The sequence below is a fragment of the Rhineura floridana genome, chromosome 14 (assembly GCF_030035675.1).
Source record: "Rhineura floridana isolate rRhiFlo1 chromosome 14, rRhiFlo1.hap2, whole genome shotgun sequence".
In the NCBI taxonomy this organism is placed as follows: domain Eukaryota; kingdom Metazoa; phylum Chordata; class Lepidosauria; order Squamata; family Rhineuridae; genus Rhineura; species Rhineura floridana.
Genome location: NC_084493.1, coordinates 10,127,321 through 10,136,138, shown reverse-complemented (window position 1 = coordinate 10,136,138; position 8,818 = coordinate 10,127,321).

Sequence of the window (8,818 nt, the reverse complement as noted above, 5' to 3'; positions counted from 1 at the left end):
TCATTAAGTATAAAACAAATGACATCAAAGTCCCTTTTTTGTAGTAATCAATGATCAGTTGCAAATTCTCCCCAGTTCAAGTTGAAGATCATCACCATCATTATAATCTGGTCTATGGAGCCATTGAGAAGGGAGTAGCAACCTTCCTCTCAGCTCAGGAAGGAACAGGCTTTTGTTTGGTATGTCATCCACCACAACTTGTGTTTCTAACCACCCATGTAAGGGGACCAAGTCAAACACAGGTTGTACACCCCAAGTTGTCTGAGGAACATGGTGCTCTGAAATGCAGTGACATCATCCCACTGTAACTTGCTCTCCTAAGGATCAAGAGGAAGGTGCAGGGCAGGACCATTGAAGATGTAGCCTGGTGATATGAGGTGTGGCCTGGAAAGAGTCCCGACGGCCAGGCAGAGAGGCCTGGAGGGCCACATTTGGGCTCCAGGTCTGCAGTTCCCCTTACCTGGTCTAATCCACTTCTTTCAGGTAAGCAGCATGTGGCACAGATCCCAAAGCCTGTAGTATTCACCAGCCACCCAAAGCCATCAATCTGGACTCTTATTATCCATCTTTTTTTTGGTAATGTATATATTAAACACACATGCCCCAATAGCAACCATTCTTGACATCTTTTCACTCTACAAATACATATGAACTATATGCATTATTTGTTGGGACTATCATAGGCTGCAGAGAGTTTATTGTGTGGGATTTGCATTTTCCACAACTGCCACAAACCAGGTCAACATCTTCATCGAGCTATCCACTAGAACCCCAAGGTCTCATTCCTGGTCATTCACCGCCAGTTCAGACCCCATGAGCGTATATGTGAAATGAAGAAAAAAAAATTGCTTTGTATATGCATAACTTTACACTTGTTTACATTTAATTGCATTTTTAAAAGATCTGGGACTGGCCTGGATTGATTGTTCATTCATGATTATTTGTGCTTATGATGGTATTGGGGCAGTTAAACGTGATCCTGCTTTAAATACTGTTGATGCCACTGCCTGCAAATGTTTTGGGGAGGACATACTACTGGCTGAAATCCTGTAACTTGTTTTTAATTGCAGATTGCTGCAGAAATGTGGAGAACTAAATTTAAGACTGCAAAAAATGAGAAACTGAGAGAACCAAAATTGGCAGATCCGTTCATCTCTAGTGGCAATCCCTCTGGAAATTAATGGGGTGTTTTTCTTGCAGGCCTTCTATCATTTGGGACAATCAAAAAACCACCAGCAACTATGACCGCCCACAAAAACTGGAAAAGCAAATGCCGCTTTCTTTAACTACCATTACGATAAATATGGTTGCAAGCTTCACCCAAGACATTGCAAAAAGCAATGTCAGAAGGAAAGAGAATCAGCAGCAACAGAGAATTCATTCCGGAGACAGCATCGAGTAGTGGACAGGAAGATCAATAGAACTGTGATGTAGGCTAACGCGGGATTAGCTCAAAGGGTGTAAGGCAGCACCAAAACGTCAAGTTTCATGAAGGCTGATGCTGAAGACAGCGACATTCAGGTTGCAAATACTTCTGGGAAAAGACGCCTTTCCACTGCCCTTGTGGTGGTGCTACAACTATCCCCTCCATGCTCGCCTTGCTTAGGTGAAAAATGCAGCCCAGGTACATTTTAGCTCCATTTCCTCAGGAGTGAGGAGCCTTTCCCAGCTCAAGGGCCACATTCCCTTCTGGGCACCCTTCCAAGGCCCATATGCCAATGGTAAGTGGACCCAGAGGCAAAAATGGGTAGAACAATGAATGTTAATTTTACCTTTAGACAGTATGCTAATTTCCACACAGATTCACACACCCCTCCGTGTCCTCCATCCAGACAGCCAAGAGACATTATTAGAGCTTGTTTATTTATTTCACATTTGTTTATTTCTTACCTGTATATACCACCTTTCCTCCAAGAAGCTCAAGGTGGTGTACATGGTTCTCCTCTCCCCATTTTATCTTCACAACAACCCTGTGAGGCAGGCTGGGCTCAGAGACTGGCCCAAGGTCACCCAGTTCCTTTTGTACCCAACGCAATTGCAACAGGTCTGTACGAAATAGGATCAGAAGATCTCAAAGTTGAAGGACACAGTCCAGCCAGGCAAAAGCACTCAAGGAGAGTGTGACGCAAGGCCAGTCAGGAGTATGGCTGGGGAGAGCCCCAAGGGCCAGATGGAAAAGCGCTGAGGGCCACATTTCATAGAATCATAGAATAGTAGAGTTGGAAGGGGCCTATAAGGCCATCAACTCCAACCCCCTACTCAATGCACCATTTGCTTCCAAGGCCTGAAGGTCCCACCACTGCTTTCCCTCTCTGTCCTGTCCCCTTCCTTATCTTTTCATAATGTTGATACCTTGCAAACTGCTTGGAGCAGGGATTTGTCTTCTTGTCTAATGCTTCTCTGCAAAAAAAAAAGTCTACTGATGGTACTATATAATGAACAAAAATGCCATAAAACATACCATGCTCCACTGTGTCCACAATTCATTCTTCTGCAACATCATTTTATAAAATTCACAGCAACAAATATTACAGTGTTAGGCTGCAGTCAGATGTGGAGTTTATCGCATTACGTTTCCTAATTATAATGCTCGTGTTTCTGTCCCGATTTCTAATGTTCTTTTTACACCTGTTGCATTATGGATTTTTTTTTAAAATCAATATAAGCCATATCATGCTAAATTTCTTTCACAGCAGTGAGCATGGTGCAATACTAAACAGCAGATGTAATCAGACATATTGCCACCCCCACCCTTTATGCGCATGTACACTTCTGTATGCCAGAATACATCCCCCCCCATTTCATTATGTGAGCTGCGGTGGCGTGATCTCAAGAAAACCATGGGGAAAATAAAATACCAAACTCCCACAATTTTCTAAGTTAACAGGGTTGCAAACAGATTTTTTCTGGAAGCAATGAACACGGATATAAGTGCTGAACCTTGTCTTGATTCCGCTAGAGTTTCAGAAGTGGCTTTTACATCATGTGACAGATCACATAAAAAATGAAAATCAACAGGTAAGGAAACATTGAGAAAATGGAATAAAGTGCTGCCTGAAAATGCATACTTAGTTTCAATCATACGCTTAACCATTTTTGGAAATCTTGGTTTTCAAAACTTCTGAACACACTTCATACAGAATGGATGTTTGAGAAGTTTAAACTTTGTGAATTCTGACATGAACTAACCTGTTCGACAACTCACAGAATAACATGTAGATCAGAAGTTAGGTATCCGTTGGCTTTCATGGTTCCTGCATGTATCAGTGGAAACAGTTCTCAGCTCAAATAATTTAACAAAATACGACACATATTTTTGAAAGAAAATAAGTTTTTAAGACTGGTCAAGATGCTGGATTCGACCTGGGAGACCAGGGTTCGAATCCCCACACAAGCCATGAAGCTCACTGGGTGACCTTGGGCCAGTCACTGCCTCTCAGCCTCAGAAGAAGGCAATGGTAAACCACCTCTGAATACAGCTTACTACGAAAACCCTATTCATAGGGTCACCATAAGTCAGAATCAACTTGAAGGCAGTCCATTTCATTTTCAAGCATGATTGCATGAGAGTAAATCCCACTGAACTCAATAAGTATGGAAATGATCAAACCTACCCTACCCTCCTCCCTCCTATCCCCTCCCTCTTGCCCCTTCCCTCTCCATTCCTTCATCCCTCCCTTCCCCTCCCCCATCCCCTTCCAATCCCCTCCTTTCCTCTCCTCCTTCTCCTCCTCCTCCTCCTCCCCTTCACCCTCCGCCTCCTCCTCCCCCATGGTTAGTTTTACCTATCCTAGGACTATGACCTGGGAGACCAGGGTTCGAATCCCCACACAGCCATGAAGCTCACTGGGCGACCTTGGGCCAGTCACTGCCTCTCAGCCTCAGAGGAAGGCAATGGTAAACCCCCTCTGAATACCACTTATCATGAAAACCCTATTCATAGGGTCGCCATAAGTCGGGATCGACTTGAAGGCGATACATTTCCATGTTTCATGGGAAATATTTGGTCCTCCAGTGTTGCTGGACTACATTCCTATCGTTCCTAGCCATTGTCCATGCTGGATGGAGCTGATGGGAGTTGTACTTCAGCAGCATCTGGAGGGCCACTGGTTCCCCATACCTGTTTCAAAATATGGCCCCATCTGCACTATACATTTAAAGTAGTAGATACCAAAGGTGCTGTGAATTGTTAGGAGGCCCCGTATTCCTCTCACTGAGCTACCATTTCCAGAGAGGTTTAACCATCAATCCCTCTTCCCAGGGAACTCTGGGAATTGTAGTTCTATAAGGGGGCTATAAAAATGCATATGCTAGCAGAAAGCGTGCATAAAAATGCACATAATCATAAAGTAGCATATAAAAATGCATTATATTCGGAGAGATTGCTTGCAAAAATGTGTACATCAGTCAAAACTACATACAAAATATGTGTTAGGGGAAATGCACACTAACGTGCTGAAGAATTTTCATGAGGATTTTTTTAAAAAAAGAAATGCACAAATTGCTGCTGAAATGTGGAGGACTGAATTTAAAATCGGGAAAATGAGAAACAGATCCTTCCATCCCTACTTATGCGTGAACATACGCAGAAGCGACATAGGCCAGAAATAGAACCAATTCATCCATGCCTGTTGTCCGGTAACCTCAACGTGGACTGAGTCATTCACACAAGTGAGACAAAGGCTCTTTGGGGGGAGAGAAGATATCCCTCCGATGCATCCATCGTGAATAGCTGGAGAAATCTCCACCTGTGTGACAGGCAGCGCTTGTCTCCAATATCAGCTCTAGGTCTAGCCACTGGTCATTAGAAACGCCTCCTGACTGAAGTGCTTCCTGCTCGTTCATAGCCCATCTATCCCTGACATGCAGATAATTCTCTGTGCCAATAAGCAAGATGGGTCGTTGCCACCTCGACTAATTTACCGCCTGAGAAAAGAAGCTTCCCCAGGTCAGCCAACAAGGGACACGCAGAACTCTTCCTTCAGTGTTTGATTAGATAGTTATGCACATGGGAACAAGCGGCCCCGTGATTAACGAAATCAGACAAGAAGACGGAGGCGGGCAAGCAGAGGCAATGGCCAGAGTGCAAAGAGAATTGCTTTTTTGCGGTAAACATTCCTTCAGCATCGGATGGCTTTCTTGCTTTCGGAGTGATAGCTTCTGTCATTGATGACTTGTTCCTCCCCCGCCCCCGATTCTCTGAGCACCACATCTTAATATCCTGTCGCTCAAGTGGCTCTTATTTTCAGAATGGTCATTTCCAGAGAAATGCAATATCCACACACTTTTCACATCAATCCCGGTCTATGTGGCACTTAAAATTAAAAAGGTAGCAGAGCAGCTTTTAAACTGACTGAGGGGGGAAACCCGACAGGAGCTGAGAAAGGTCCGGTTCGGAATAAACCTCCCCCCTGGGATAAAAACCAAAGAAATGATGAAATTTTAAAAGGGGTAGGCCTAGAAGTAGGCATTGTGAGAGCAGGGGCACAGGATATAAATTCAGAAGAGCAAAATTACCACAGGCCTAACCACAAGTGCCAAAGACACTTGAAGAGAGACACTGCTTACAAGTGCCTGTACGCTAATGCTAGGAGCCTCCGAACCAAGATGGGAGAACTGGAGTGCTTGGTCTTAGAGAAGAGCATTGATATAGTGAGCATAACCGAGACCTGGTGGAATGGAGAAAACCAGTGGGATACGGTTATCCCTGGATATAAACTATATCGGAAGGACAGGGAAGGACGTATTGGTGGCGGAGTCACTCTATATGTGAAAGAAGGCATTGAATCCAGCAAGCTCGAAACCCCAAAAGAGGCAGACTCCTCCACAGAATCGTTGTGGGTGGTGATACCGTGCCCCAGGAGGGACTTAATACTGGGAACGATCTATCGTCCCCCTGATTAAAATGCTCAGGGAGACCTTGAGATGAGATATGAAATTGAGGAAGCATCCAAACTAGGAAATGTGGTAGTAATGGGTGACTTCAACTACCCGGACATAGACTGGCTGCATATGTGTTCCAGTCATGACAAAGAAGCAAAGTTTCTAGATATTCTAAATGACTATTCCCTAGACCAGTTGGTCATGGAACCGACCAGAGGGACGGCAACCCTGGACTTAATCCTCAGTGGGGACCGGGACCTGGTGCGAGATGTAAGTGTTGTTGAACCAATTGGGAGCAGTGACCACAGTGCTATTAAATTAAACATACATGTAACTGGCCAATTGCCAAGAAAATCCAACACGGTCACATTTGACTTCAAAAGAGGAAACTTCACAAAAATGAGGGGATTGGTAAAAAGAAAGCTAAAAAACAAAGTCCAGAGGGTCACATCACTCGAAAATGCTTGGAAGTTGTTTAAAAACACTATATTAGAAGCTCAACTGGAGTGCATACCGCAGATCAGAAAAGGTACCGCCAGGGCCAAGAAGATGCCAGCATGGTTAACAAGCAAAGTCAAGGAAGCTCTTAGAGGCAAAAAGTCTTCCTTCAGAAAATGGAAGTCTTGTCCGAATGAAGAAAATAAAAAAGAACACAAACTCTGGCAAAAGAAATGCAAGAAGACAATAAGGGATGCTAAAAAAGAATTTGAGGAGCACATTGCTAAGAACATAAAAACCAACAACAACAAATTCTATAAATACATTCAAAGCAGGAGACCATCTAGGGAGACAATTGGACCCTTGGATGATAAGGGAGTCAAAGGTGTACTAAAGAACGATAAGGAGATTGCAGAGAAGCTAAATGAATTCTTTGCATCTGTCTTCACAGTGGAAGATATAGGGCAGATCCCTGAACCTGAACTAACATTTGCAGGAAGGGATTCTGAGGAACTAAGACAAATAGTGGTAACGAGAGAGGAAGTTCTAAGCTTAATGGACAATATAAAAACTGACAAATCACCGGGCCTGGATGGCATCCACCCGAGAGTTCTCAAAGAACTCAAAGGTGAAATTGCTGATCTGCTAACTAAAATATGTAACTTGTCCCTCGGGTCCTCCTCCGTGCCTGAGGACTGGAAAGTGGCAAATGTAACACCAATCTTCAAAAAGGGATCCAGAGGGGATCCCGGAAATTACAGGCCAGTTAGCTTAACTTCTGTCCCTGGAAAACTGGTAGAAAGTATTATTAAAGCTAGATTAACCAAGCACATAGAAGAACAAGCCTTGCTGAAGCAGAGCCAGCATGGCTTCTGCAAGGGAAAGTCCTGTCTCAGTAACCTATTAGAATTCTTTGAGAGTGTCAACAAGCATATAGAGGTGATCCAGTGGACATAGTGTACTTAGACTTTCAAAAAGCGTTTGACAAGGTACCTCACCAAAGGCTTCTGAGGAAGCTTAGCAGTCATGGAATAAGAGGAGAGGTCCTCTTGTGGATAAGGAATTGGTTAAGAAGCAGAAAGCAGAGAGTAGGAATAAACGGACAGTTCTCCCAATGGAGGGCTGTAGAAAGTGGAGTCCCTCAAGGATCGGTATTGGGACCTGTACTTTTCAACTTGTTCATTAATGACCTAGAATTAGGAGTGAGCAGTGAAGTGGCCAAGTTTGCTGACGACACTAAATTGTTCAGGGTTGTTAAAACAAAAAGGGATTGCGAAGAGCTCCAAAAAGACCTCTCCAAACTGAGTGAATGGGCGGAAAAATGGCAAATGCAATTCAATAAAACAAGTGTAAAATTATGCATATTGGAGCAAAAAATCTGAATTTCACATATACGCTCATGGGGTCTGAACTGGCGGTGACCGACCAGGAGAGAGACCTCGGGGTTGTAGTGGACAGCACGATGAAAATGTCGACCCAGTGTGCGGCAGCTGTGAAAAAGGCAAATTCCATGCTAGCAATAATTAGGAAAGGTATTGAAAATAAAACAGCCGATATCATAATGCCATTGTATAAATCTATGGTGCGGCCGCATTTGGAATACTGTGTACAGTTCTGGTCGCCTCATCTCTAAAAGGATATTATAGAGTTGGAAAAGGTTCAGAAGAGGGCAACCAGAATGATCAAGGGGATGGAGCGACTCCCTTACGAGGAAAGGTTGCAGCATTTGGGGCTTTTTAGTTTAGAGAAAAGGCGGGTCAGAGGAGACATGATAGAAGTGTATAAAATTATGCATGGCATTGAGAAAGTGGATAGAGAAAAGTTCTTCTCCCTCTCTCATAATACTAGAACTTGTGGACATTCAAAGAAGCTGAATGTTGGAAGATTCAGGACAGACAAAAGGAAGTACTTCTTTACTCAGCGCATAGTTAAACTATGGAATTTGCTCCCACAAGATGCAGTAATGGCCACCAGCTTGGATGGCTTTAAAAGAAGATTAGACAAATTCATGGAGGACAGGGCTATCAATGGCTACTAGCCATGATGGCTGTGCTCTGCCACCCTAGTCAGAGGCAGCATGCTTCTGAAAACCAGTTGCCGGAAGCCTCAGGAGGGGAGAGTGTTCTTGCACTCGGGTCCTGCTTGCGGGCTTCCCCCAGGCACCTGGTTGGCCACTGTGAGAACAGGATGCTGGACTAGATGGGCCACTGGCCTGATCCAGCAGGCTCTTCTTATGTTCTTATGTTCTTATGAACACGCATCTGCTTTGGCTATTAAAATGTGGGCTGACTAATTTAGTGCCCTTTTACTGGGTGGGACTTTTTCCTAACTTGAACGCTGCCTCCCTTTACAAAATGTTAAATGAAAGATGGGTTTTGGGTGTGACAGTACGCACCAGTATGGCACCTCTTTTTTTGTTGGCATCCATGGCACTTTTATCAGGTGATAAAAATACTAAAAAGACCCTATAAATACAAATGCACATACACACACACAC